Source organism: Carlito syrichta, unplaced genomic scaffold, assembly GCF_000164805.1.
Source record: "Carlito syrichta isolate Samal-C Ts95f unplaced genomic scaffold, Tarsius_syrichta-2.0.1 Scaffold279535, whole genome shotgun sequence".
In the NCBI taxonomy this organism is placed as follows: Eukaryota; Metazoa; Chordata; class Mammalia; order Primates; family Tarsiidae; genus Carlito; species Carlito syrichta.
The window spans coordinates 49,348-63,235 of NW_007223631.1; the positions used below are offsets into that span (position 1 = coordinate 49,348).

At 38.1% G+C, this 13,888-nt stretch overlaps 1 protein-coding gene and 1 pseudogene across 1 annotated transcript in view; one reads left to right on the top strand and one right to left on the bottom strand.

Annotated features, from left to right (window-relative positions):
• Window positions 1–13,888, bottom strand: part of COG5 (component of oligomeric golgi complex 5) — a gene marked incomplete at its 3' end in the record, with an annotated part of 170,559 nt that overhangs the window by 20,025 nt on the left and 136,646 nt on the right. The window lies entirely within an intron of this gene.
• On the top strand, window positions 8,550–10,043 carry LOC110595137 (annotated as a pseudogene).

The window sequence follows — 13,888 nt, forward strand, 5'->3', positions numbered from 1 at the left end:
CCATTTCACTGAGATTTTAAAATTTGTGATCGCACGGTTGTACATCATTTTCTCTTTAAAATGAACAAACAGCCATTTTATGCCTGTGGTGGTAAATCCTTACTCCCCACCCCCCCACCCTGCCAAGGCAAGACACTGTAAGCCAGGAAGAGGGCTCTCACCAGAAATGGAATCCTGCTGGATGGACGTTTGTCTTAGACTTTCCAGTCTCCAGGATTGTTATAAAATAAATTTCTGTTGTTTAAGTCACCCAGTCTACAGTATTTTGTTATGGCAGACAAAGCTAATACAAATCATTATGTGCCTAGCAAATGAATTAAATTTTAGACGGTATAGTGAGTGGAAATCATGTCCTCCAAAAATTCAGGTCCCAGTAAAACCTCAGGAATAATGAAAATAATGAAAATAGAAAGATGGAGCTGGGTGTGGTGGCTCATGCCTGTAATCCCAACACTTTGGGAGGCGGAAGCAAGAAGATTACCTGAGTCCAGGGGTTTGAGACCAGCCTGGGCAACTTGGCGAGACCTTCATCTCTACAATAAATTTAAAAGAAAAGAAAAACAGAAAGATGTTGGAAAGTAGGAAACCAGACATCACAACAGAAGTACATAAAGAACATTCAGTAGGAATGAGAGAATACAAATGGAATGACAGAATAGTCAGAACTGAAAATGGAAGATTAGAAAAATTTCAGCACCTTATTAGAAGATGGCATCTTTGCAAGTATAATTAGTTGGGATAAGATCATACTAGACTATAGTGGGCCCTAAAGTCAATGATTGACAACTTTTTAAAAGGTTAACAAGCCCAGAAGACAGACAGTCAGACAGATACAGACAGACACAAACACACACACACACATACACATACACACAGTGAAAACTGCCTTGTGACAACAAAGGCAGAGAGACTGGAATGCTATAGCTACAAGCCAAAGAACATCAAGGGTTAGGAGTCACCAGAGGCTAGTAAGAAGACAGGAGAAATTCCTCCTACAAGTCTTCAGAGGTAGCATGGCCATGCAGAACCTTGATTTGACTTCCAGCCTCCAGAAGTGTAAGAGAATACAAGCCACACCACTGTAGTAACTTTTTTTTTCTCCTCAAATTCTGTTTTAAAAGGCAGCCCTAGGAAACCAATACACAAGGTAAGGTTACAGAAAAAAATGCATCTGCCTGCAACTAAAGTATCCATTAATGGATGAATGGATAAACAAAATGTAGTACATACATACAACATAAGATCATTCAGCATTAAAAAGGAAATTCTGGTCGGGTTCAGTGGCTCAGCCTGTAATCCTGCACTTTGGAAGGCCGAGGTGAATGAACTGCCTGAGCCCACGGGTTCGAGACCTCCCTGGGCAACTTGGCGAGACATCATCTCTACAATAAATAAAAAATTAGCCAGGTGTGGTAGCGTGCGCCTATAGTTCCAGTTACTTGGAAGGTTGAGGCAGAAGGATCGCCGGAGCCCAGCAGGTCAAGGCTACGGTGGCCGGGAGCATGCCACTACACTCCAGCCTGGGCGACAGAGTGAGACTCCAACTCAAAAAAAAAGGAAATTCTGACATATACTATGACATGAATAAACCTTAAGGACATTATGCTAAGTGAAATAAGTCAGTCACAAAAAGACAAATATTGTATGTTTCAACTCACATGAAGTACCAAGAGTAGTCAAAATCACAGAGACAAAAAGTAGACTGGAAGTTGACTGAGGCTGGGGAGAGGGGAATGAGGAATGGTTTAACGGGTATACAGTTAGCAACAGCAGAGCATAACGATTCCAACTTTTCCACATCCTCACTGACACTTGTTATTTTCTAATTTTTTTACAGCAGCCACCGTAATGGGTGGAGGTGGTATCCCATTGTGGTTTTGATTTGCATTTCCCTGATGATTAGTGATATTAAGCATTTTTTTCACATGCTTGTTGTCCATTTGTATGTATGTCTTCTTTGGAGAAATGTCTATTCAAGTCTTTTGCCCATTTTAAAGTCTGGTATTTGTTTTTGTTGTTGTTGAATTGTCAGAGCTCTTTATGTATTTTGAGTATTAACCCTTTAGAGATACACAGCTTGCAAATATTCTCTCCTATTCTGTGGTTGTCTTTTCATTCTGTTGATTATTTCCCTTGCTGTGCAGTCTTTAGAGTTTCATACAGTCCCCTTTGTCTATCTTTGCTTTTGTTGCCTGTGCTTTTGGTGTCATATCCAAGAAATCACTGACCAATGTCATAACACCTTCTCCCTATGCTTTCTTTCAGGTCTTACATTTTGGTCTTTACTCCACTTTGAGTTAATATTTGCATATGGCAGGCACAAGGTAAAGGTCCAACTTCATTCTTTTGCATGTAGAGGAATCTGCATTTTTAAAACAAACATCCCAAGTGATTTATTTATACATACCCAAGTCTAAGACTCACTACTTTCATTGTCCCTGAAAGTCATATTAATAAACCTGATCTTCCTCAGCCATATGACTTTGGACAGTTCCCTCCACAACTTTCAACTTGGCTCTTTAAAGTCTAGATGTTTCCTGCACAGCTTGTAACAATATATGATCTTTATTTTAATGACAGAAACCCCAATTTACTGATAGAAGTTATGGTTTTAAAAATAATAGTTTCTCTGCTGTAATCATTAGCAAGTCCCTATTATAACCAGGCATTGTTTTAGGTGTTTTACATACAAGATGGCTACTCTTCCTCAAAAAAATGTTCAAAGTGGGTTGATACTATTTTCTAGTTAAAGATAGGGAAACTAGGGCATAGGGAAGTTAAGAGACAATCCAAAGCAACAGAGAATAGATGACAGATGGCAGGCCTTCAGGTTTATCTGATCTTAAAGTTGATTTTTTTTCCAAATAACAATGTTTATTTGCAAATAATCATTACTGTCAATTAAAGAAAGGTTTGGTTTGCTTTAAGTGGTAAAATAAAATTTAAAAGGAGGTAAAGAGAATTGCCAATAAAGAATATCTTGTTATTTCACTAAGGATATTTTTAAAAACTCACTATCTACTATCATTCGTGAAAGAAAGAAAATTTAAATACCAAGGGGGGGGCAGAGACGTTCTTTATATAGCATGAATACTACTTTATGAAAACGTCATTGCCAAGTTCTTATTTTTAATCTTAGAACTGATGAAACCTCAGAGTTTCTGTTACCAATTTGCAGTTTTCTCTTCAGAAAACAGTACTTATGTTATCTTTCTGTACAAATAAGCAGGTTAGCCCAATTTTGCTGAAAGGTACCTACCTGCACACCACACATTATCCTTAAGTTTAAAGTCTACATGCAAATTGTCCATGGAAAAAGTCTTTCTTTCCCAGTATTCTAGGTCACTGTGTTCTCTGGGGAGTTTGGTTTTAAGTAAGCAGCAAACAGTTAATCAATCAATTTCTTGCCTCACTTACCAAGCTCCCCATACTGCTGCAAATCACAACTTTAGTATGGTTTTAAATTAGGAACATCATAAACTGTCCTTAATAGAGTCCTCTTTCTCATCCCACAAGTAATCCTGACAGATATGAGTATTTCAATTTACTACTCATCTTGGAAGTGCCTGCTTTATTTTTTTCAGTGTTCCTGCATCAGTTCTAGGACTTCTACTCTGTTTCCTTATATCCCCTACCCAATCCCCTCTCCTTACAAAATCAGACCCATTCTGTGTCCTTAAGTAGTTCACGCTCATTTTAATGTCCCATCCTCATTTGTGAAAAGGAATATACTCCAAGGATTGTCTTTTAAAAAACAGTTTCTCTGTTATAATCATCTAGCAAGTCCCTATTATAACCAGGCATTATTTTAGGTGTTTTACTTACATGATGCCTACTCCTACCCTCAGCCTCCAAGGAGATGCTTTCTCCCGGTGATGGCAACACTTTAACTATATATATTGCTTCCAGCTTTAAAAAGGGCCTTCACATCTACTAATTTTATTTTGTCATCATAAGATAAATAGAGTAAGTACTGCCATGCTCCTTTGACACTTACGGTAACTAAGGCACCGAGAGGTCAGGCCCATCACTGCTAGTGGCGGCTGTCCAGGATTGGGGCTTGGGTCTTTCACTCCCTATCCTATACTTTCTGTGGCAGGTCTTCCTGTCACCACTTGACTTTATAGAATCCTCAGAAAGGCCAATTGTGCAGGTGAGATATATTCTCTGGCAACTGTGAGAGATCTCAAAACAAAGAAATTAAAAATATTTTTAAAATACCATGCTAGAAAGAGATAAATTTCTACAGCAAAAGCTGCTATATCTTCTAGCCAATAGCTTTAGATATTCAATATTACAAGAATAATTTTTCTATAATTCATCACTGTAACTTTCAACAAATCACTTGATTTTATATGAAATTTTCCAACTTCACAAATTACAATATAAAATTTGATGAAAGATTATGTGATAGAGTAGATCTGTTATTTTTTTAAGTAGAAAAAGAATTTTTTTTTTTTTTTAAAAAGATAGACTTCTACCTCCTCAAAAACATTTTAAACTATGGCACAACCATTTTCTTTATAAAACCAAAACTATTTCTCCTACTTTGGAAATAAATATGATGTAACTTTTTCACTCTTTTTCAACTTCACAGTCAGGCATGGTGGCCCATGCCTGTAATCCCAGTACTTTGGGAGGCTGAGGTGGGAGGATCACTCAAGGCCAGGAGTTTAAGACCAGCCTGAGCAACACAGAGAGACCATCCTCCCCCACACACAAACAATTTTTTAAAAATTAGCCAGGTGTAGTCGTGTGCTTGGCGTTCCAGTTACTCAGGAGGCTGAGTTCAGGAAGATCCTTTGAATTCAGAAGTTCAAGGCTGCAGTAAGCTACAATTGTGCCACTACCCTCCAGTAACAGAATAAGAGCCACTGCCCTGGGCAACAGAGCAAGACCCTGTCAAGAAAGAAAGATGAAAGGAAGAAAAGAAGAAAGGAAGAAAGGAAGGAAGGAGAAAGAAAGAAAGAAAGAGAGAGAGAGAGAGAGAGAGAGAGAGAGAGAATGAAAGAAAGAAAGAAAGAAAGAAAAGAAAGAAAGAAAGAAAGAAAGAAAGAAAGAAAGAAAGAAAGAAAGAAAGAAAGAAAGAAAATTAGGAAATCCAGCCTCTCTATGGTATTACATGGGAGGAAAATAAAATCCTACAAGAACAGTCAGAAAAGAAGCAAGTTGTCTAAGATCTTTCAAAAGTATGCCATAGCAACAGCTGGCACAGCTAATGAAATAAAGATATAGCAAGACTGCTTCCATAAAATAGCAACTAATATTCTAGTGTTTACTAAGCCATAGGCTAATATGAGATAACCTTTGTGAACATAAACACAGCATTAAATCAAGTTTGACAAGATTTTAAAAGCTTTATATAATTGAAATTAGAAAGAAAAAGTGACAGGCCAGGCATGTTGGCTCACTCTATAATCCTAGCGCTTTAGGAGTCCTAAGTAGGAGGACTGCTTTGAGCCCAGGAGTTTGAGAATAGTCTAGTCAATATAACAAGATCTCGTCTCTATAAAAAGAAAAATTAAAAATTAGCCAGGCATGGTGGTACATGCCTGTAGTCCTAGGTACTCAGGAGGCTGAGGTAGAAGGATTGCCTGAGCACAGGAGTTTGAGTCCACGCATGTCACTGCACTCCAGCCGAGGCAACAGACTAAGATCCCAACTCAAAAAAAGGGAAAAAAGAGAGTAAAAAGTGACAGAATTTTTGTTTGTTTTTTGTTTTTGAGTTGGAGTCTCACTCTGTCTCCCAGGCTGGAGTACAGTAGCACATTCATGGCCACCGCAGCCTTGACCTGCTGGGCTCAAGTGATCCTTCCACCTCAGCTTTCCAAGTAGCTGGAATTTCAGGCACAAGCTACCACACTCAGCTTTTTTTATTTTTGGTAGAGATGAGGTCTCACCAAGTTGCCCAGGCTGGTCTTGAACCCCTGAGTTTAGGCAATCCTCTCACCTTGGCTCCCAAAGTGCTGTGATTACAAGCTTGAGCCACCATACCCAGCCAAGTGACAGAATGCAACTGGAAATAAAATACAAAGATGGCATGTCCAGAAGCCCACTGTGGATGACAGCCTTATATATTGAAGCTCTGAAAGGGATCAACAACTCTCGTATCGTGAAGACTAACAATCTCATTTTACTTTTCCCTCTAATAAAATAATTCTTTGGAAGTAAAATTATTTTTTTAAGTGTTTCATATATAAGAGCAACAAGCTAAGAGAAGGAAAATGAAAAATACAGAATGTGAATTTAGCTCATGCTATTCTGCTCTGTAAGTCCATAAATTCTACAGTGACTCAGTTCCCAAAACTTTATGACCTATGATATCTTGTTGATTCCAACTGATTTTAACTGGAAAAACAAGTATAGATTAAGAAATATATACATATATTTTGAGTTAGAGTCTCACCCTGTGGCCCAGGTTGGAGTGCAGTGGCACACTCACAGGCACCCCAGCATCCACCTGCTGGGCTCCAGAGATCCATCTGCTTCAGCCTTCTAAGTAGCCGGAACTACAGGTACACACTACCACACCTGGCTAATTTTTGATGTATTGTAGAGATGAGGTCTTACCAAGACATCCTGGCTGGTCTTGAACCCGTGGATTCAAGCAATCCACTCGCCTTGGCCTCCCAAAGTGCTGGGATTACAGGCTGAGCCATCAAGCCCGGTCAGAAATATTATTTCCAAAATAATTTGTTAGTAAGGAAGTTTCAGAACTACAATATCTTTTCAAAGTTTTACTAGTGTACCACTTCACACTCAATTAAAATAAAATAAAAAATAAGGAATCCCAGAATCACAAGAAGAAGACAGGGAGGGTGGAAAGGAGAGTTGGAGATAGAGAGAGAATGAGGCTAGGGAGGGAGAAGAAACTGGTGGGAGGGAAAAAGAAACAAATTGTCAACATGTCTCCAACTCACTGGGCCTCCCTAAAGCCACAGAGGTTATAGTTAGAAACATGCAGTCAACTCAAGCAAAAATTCACAGTACCTATCATTCATTATATAGACAATTCTTACTGCTAAAAAAAAAACAACGTATAAAGCTTCTTTTTTTTTTAATAGCGTATAAAGGATATGAATCAAAGAATCTTTATCATGAAGTAAATAATTCTTAAAACCACTCCTGGGTAGAATAATAAAATTAGGCAAATTTTCAGGGAAATTGAAAACAATAAAAAGCACAACAGCTTAATCATAATTGAAGAATCATAAAACCCTAATATTTTATGTATGAAGAACAGTTATTAAACTCACAATACCCTATATACAACAACTATAAAGCAGCTTATAATATCTGTGTGATTATGTCCTACTATGAAATACACATCTGATGCTTTTCTGGAGATACCACATGCCTAGAACCCTGAAAGCATAATGGAACTCCATGAAAGATTATAAGTACTAGCAGAAGAGACAATCACATTAAATAACATTACTTAAAAGCAAGAATTATATTAGCTACCTTGGTTGCAATTCAGAGCTTAACAGCAGCTTTTCTGATTCAGTAACAAGCAGCCCATTAATGCTTGATGTGTACTTCTCAGCTAACCTAATATGATTATTTCAGAACCTGTTAACAATCAACAGTCAACAGTACATAATTCAAATGAAATTAAGATGCCAAGAAGGAAATGTAATAGCAAAATATGATTTTATTCATCAAAAATCAACTTTATTCTAGCCCTTATTTTGAAGAGAGGCAGAAAAAGGAAGAGGATCTATAGAAATGCATGAGGGGAAAGTGAGAGAAAAAAAAGAAAGGAAAGAATGAAGATAAACATGGACTAGAATAAGAAAGTTCTTCAGAAAGAGAATCAATACACAGAGTCTAAAAAATGAGGAAGATAGTATAGAGATGACCAATATGAGGGGGAAAGGCTGTTTTTTTTTTTTAACAGAGATGGGGGTCTCACTCTGTCATAAGGCTGGATTGCAATCCATACACCTCAGCCTCCTGAACAGCTAGGACTACAGGCATGTACCACCACATCTGGCTCACTAATTTGCCCAGGCTGTTCATGAATTCCTGGCCTCAGGTGATTGCCCTGTCTTCGCCTCCCAAAGCATTGGGATGACAGTTATGAGCCACCACGCCTGGTCAGAAAGGGTATATTAACTTCCAAACTTTTTACAAAATAAACCTGAAGAAGACAGTCTAAGAAATCATAGTTTTGAATTAAATAAAGTTCTTAAGTGATGTCAATACTTAAAATTACATATTCTCATCATATTATATATTTTATTATTTATATTATAATATATAATATTAGCTAACATTTTAAGGATACCCTTGAAAATACGTGTTCAATAATAAAGTGCATTTTATAAGAAAATGAAGGTAATCATGACAAATTAATATAGCAAGCCCCCAAATTTAATGTTTTCCTATAAATTTTTAATTATATAAACATGGCTTATTTTTAAACACAATATAAAGCTATTCTGTGCTTTACCAAAGATATTTATAGCATTATATATGAGCTATTCCCCAAAACTCCTTTCTTTCTTATTACTGGCAAAAACCTACTTTTCTCTAGGGATAGCAACATGCAGTACCTCAGGCAGTGGTTCGTGAGTACCCTAAGCCAATGTTGACAATTCTATTTCCCTTTGCCAGATACTTGCTTTCACAGTCTTCTTGGCAGGTGGGGTGACCATGTGAACTAGCTCTGGCCAATCAGAGATAAGGACAGTCTACCGAGGCAATTCTGGGGAAGGATTTTGTAACACAATCTTTTGGCTGGCAGCCGGCACTGCTCCACCTCTGCGCCTTGAACACAAACATAATTCCTAGGGGTATGACACCTATTTTGGGACTATGATGGGACAAGCAAAACCACACAAAGGATGATGAAATGGAAAAAAGGGTCTGAATCCTTGTTGAATAGCTGAAATGATGTTAGTACCACCTACGATCAGACAAATCTATGTTTATTTAAGTCACTATTAATCTAACTTGTTGCTAAAGTTCAGGCAGTTTTACTTAGCACCAAACTGACTGAAACACAATATACAAAAACACATGAGCCCGGCTGCACACAGTAGCTCACGCCTGTAACCCCAGTACTTTGGGAGGCCAAGGTGAGAGGACTGCTTGAGCCCAGGAGTTCAAGACCTGCCTGGGCAACATGGCGAGACTGTGTCTCTAAAATAAATTTAAAAATTAACTGAGTGTGGTGGCACGTGCCTGTAGTCCCAGCTACTTGGAAGGCTGAGGCAGAAGGACTGCCTGAGCCCGGCAGGTGAAGGCTGCGGTGGCCGTGATTATGCCACTGCACTCCAGTCTGGGTTACAGAGACTCTACCAAAACAAACAAAAGTCCATAATAATACTTTAAATAAAAAATAAAGAGGAAGAACAAAAATCATGCTTCATTTGGTATCTTTGGTGGTGACTATTATATCAACCCATTACTTTGTAAATTGGTAATGGCAGTGAATATTTTCAGTATTTATCCATCAATTTAAAAAAAGAACTGCAATTCAGGGTAACTAAGAATCCCTAGTTGATGGATGCAAGTTCTCATTTACAAAAGAATCATAGCGAACGGCCTGCGCAGCAACATGCCTTAAGTTTTATTGTGACTACTGCAATACATACCTCACCCATGACTCTCCATCTGTGAGAAAGACACATTGCAGTGGTAGAAAACACAAAGAGAATGTGAAAGACTACTATCAGAAACGGATGAAAGAGCAGGCTCAGAGCCTGATTACAAAACAACTGCTGCATTTCAACAAGGAAAGATACCTCCTACTCCATTCTCTATTCTGCCTCCTGCAGGGGCGACGATCCCACCTCCCCCTAGTCTTCTGGGTCTCCTTGCCCTGGTATGATGCCAGCACCCCATATGGGAGCCCTCCCATGATGCCAATGATGGGCCCTCCCCTTCCTGGGATGAGGCCAGTAGGACCTGCTCCTGGAATGAGGCCACCCATGGGAGGCCACATGCCAATGATGCCTGGACTCCCGATGATGAGACCTCCCACCCATCCCATGATGGTGCCCACTCGGCCTGGAATGACTCGACCAGACAGATAAGGATAGGGGGAGGACTCTTTTATCAGTATTATAGTACTTGTTCTACTTCACCAGGAGATCATGGCGCTGTGACTGAGTCTTTTCTTAATAGCATATAAGAAAGATTTGCTCCCCCTTCCTATTAGAGAACAGTTTTGGAGAGGAAAAGGACAAAAAAAGTACAGTTTTCATCTGTATTGTGAAATGTAAAAATAAAATTGTCAACTCTTTTAGTTAAAAAAAAAAAAGAATCATAGCTAATAAGCACAAGAAATAACAAAAATAGAAAAATCAGTCTTTCACAATCCCTTACCAAATAATTTTTTTTAATTTTGAAAAAAATCATTAATAGATATTCAAGCTTTTAGGAGAAAGATTAACAGAGAATTTAAAATGTCAAGATACCTAAGTATCCACAAATTCATAATGAAGTAATTCAATGGAGGGAATAAAAAATAGTTATTTTCAACAAAAGATACTCAAACAACTGATTATTAAAAAAAAAACCAAAACTTTGTGTTGTGCATAAAATGTGGGTAGATAAAACTATAAAACCCACCTGGGCAACTTGGCGAGACCTCATCTCTACAATAAATCAAAAAATTAGCCGGGCATGGCAGTGCACACCTGTAGTTCCAGCTACTGGAAGGCTGAGGCGGTCGAGGCTGCGGTGGCTGGGAGCGGCCACTGCACTCCAGTCTGGGTGACAGAGTGAGACACCAACTCAAAAAAAAAAAAAAAGACAAAAGTGATGCTTTACAAATGAGTTACTTTCTCCAAGTTCTCATCTCTCCTTACTGTTACTTCTAAATAAAGTGTAACATTAGAGCTGGCAAAAATTTCTTTTACACAGCTTTATCAAAACTTAAAATTTTTTGCTTCCTCAGCACGTTCAGGGTGGTATGGTTGTAGACAAAATTTTTGCTTTTCAAAAAGACAATACCAAGGGGGGGGAAAAGGAAGCATTATTCTTAATAGGCTAATGTCCATCAAGCTACCAATATACAAACAAAATAAATATAGCCATAACATTCTCAGCAATAAAAAGGAACATTCTCAGCAATAAAAAGGAATAAAGTACTTATACATACAAAATGAATGTATCTAAATAAAACACTGTACTAAGTGAAAGAAACTAGGTACATAAGGTTACATGTTCTATGATTTTATTTATGTGAAATTTTTGGAAAAAGGATAATCTATCAAGACAAATTATAATTTATTGAGATGAGTAATTGCTGTCTGGGTTTGAGAGTATGAGGAGGAAATGACTACAAACAAACATATGAGAATTTTTTTGGCCAGGCACAGTGGCTCAGCCAGTAATCCTAGCACTTTGGAAGGCCGAGGTGAGAAGACTGCCTGAACTCGGGGGTATGAGAACAGCCTGGGCAACTTGGTGAGACCTTGTCTCTACAATAAATCACAAAAACTAGTCGGGTGTGGTGGTGTGTGTCTGTAGTTCCAGCTACTTGGAATGCTGAGGCAGAAGGATCTCCTGAGCCCAGTAGGTGGAGGCTGCAGTGGCTGTGAGCATGCCACTGCACTCCAGGGCAACAAGAGTGAGTCTCCAACTCAAAAAAAAAAAAAAAAGACAGAGAACTTTTTTTGTGGTGATGGCAGTATTCTAAAACTGTGTTGTGAGATGACTACACAACTGTATAAATTTACTTAAATCATATTTTACACTAAACATGCATGAATGTTATGGTATATGTTATACCTAAATAACTATGTAAATAGAAAAAAAGGAAAGCCATAGAACAGAAGAAAATATTTATTATATGTGATAAAAGACTCACAACTGGAATATAATAAGAATTCTTACAAATCAATAGTGAGAAGACAACAAACTCTTTAAAAATGGGATAAACATCCTTAACTTGAAAAGCTAGTCACACTAGTAAATTATTAAGAAAAAACAAACTAAAAGTGCAATGAGAATCTCCTACACACCCACTAAAATGGCTAAAGTTTAAAAGACTGTCAAGATCAAGCGTTAATAATAATCTGGAGGAAACAGATATTAAACTATTGGTGTATGTAAAAGGATAGAACCACTTCAGAAAACTGGCAGTCTCTTTGAAAAATAAAAATAGTAAGGCGTGGTATATAATCCCAGCACTTTGGGAGGTGGAGGCAAGAGGACTGCCTGAGTCCATGGGCTCGAGACTAGCCTGGGCAACGTAGTGATACCTCGTCTCTACAATAAATCAAAAAATTAGCTGGGTGTGGTGACACGTACCTGTGGTTCTAGCTACTTGGAAGGCTGAGGCAGAAGGATTGCCTAAGCCCAGCAGGTAGAGGCTGTGGTGGCCGTGAGTGTGCCACAGCACTCCACGCTGGGTGACAGAGTGAGATTCCAACTCAAAAAAAAAAAAAAAAAGTAAACATAATATTCTTTGCAAAAACCTAACCAATTTTCCTTTTGGTATTTACCAAACACAACTGAAAACATAAGCAGACTCTGATACTTGTTCTTGAGTGCTCATGCAGCTTTATTTACAATAGCCTGAAACTGGACAATCTAAATGTTTATCAATAGGTAAACAGATAAACATACTTCCACAAATAATAGAATATTAATGAGTAATAAAAGAGGAACAAACTATCAAGCATACAACACGCATGAATCTCACATAATTATGTTGACTGAATAATGCTAGACACAAGAAAGAAAACACTGTATAACTCCAATATAGGAAACTATGAAAAATGCAAATTAACCTATAATAGGTAAGACTGACTGTTTCAGTCTTCATTTTTTTCTCAATTAAAAATAAAAATTCACCGGGCTCAGTGGCACAGCCTGTAATCCTGCGCCTTTTGGAGGCTGAGATGAGTGGACTGTCTGAGCTCGCAGGTTCGAGACCCACCTGGGCAGCGAGACCTCATCTCTACAATAAATCAAAAAAAAAAAATCAGCCGGGCATGGTAGCGCATGTCTGTAATTCCGGCTACTCAGAAGGCTGAGACGGAAGGATCGCCGGAGCCCAGCAGGCGAGGCTGCGGTGGCCGGGAGTGGCCACTGCACTCCAGTCTGGGCAACAGAGTGAGACTCCAACTCAAAAAATAAAAATAAAAAAAAAAAATAAATAAAAATTCCAGTGTTTATATAATATACTGCTACAACAAAAACTATCGTAAGATAGTTTAAATTAAGTAAAATCTTAAAGATCTGTCTAAATACAAAGTTTTCAGAAGTTTTTAAGAAACAGAAAACAATTACACATAGACTTAAGAGTACCAAATTTTAATAAAACAGCATTGATAGAACTTTGCATGAAATACATTTAAATTTAGTCAGTTATTGAAAAATTATACACAGTGTAGGATGAAAATGAAATGCCATCCAGTAAACTGGAAAACTACAGAAATCAATAATGCCAAAAGACCATAAGGCTAAAAGCAGACAGTTAATTAGATGTGACTCTACACTTCAAGATATCAATAAAATAAAATAATAAAGCCACCAATGTTATGGTAGGTTGTTCATGACAAGAGAAATTGTCAAAGAATATGAAAATAACATGACGTACAATATAAAAGCCAGAATAAGAGTACTACTTATATTTGGTGTAAAACAAAAACATAGGGAACAAAGACAATTACCATATTATAACTGAAATACTGCAAAGGAGGAAAGGGTGGTCAGAGGAAAAATGAGAGGAAAAGATGAAAGAACCCACTAAGGAAACAATTTTTTTTTTTGAGTTGGAGACTCACTCTGTCGCCCAGACTGGAGTGCAGTGGCCGCTCCCGGTCACCGCAGCCTCGACCTGCTGGGCTCCGGCAATCCTTCTGCCTCAGCCTTCCAAGCAGCTGGAATTACAGGCATGCGCTATCACACCCGGCTGATTTTTTGA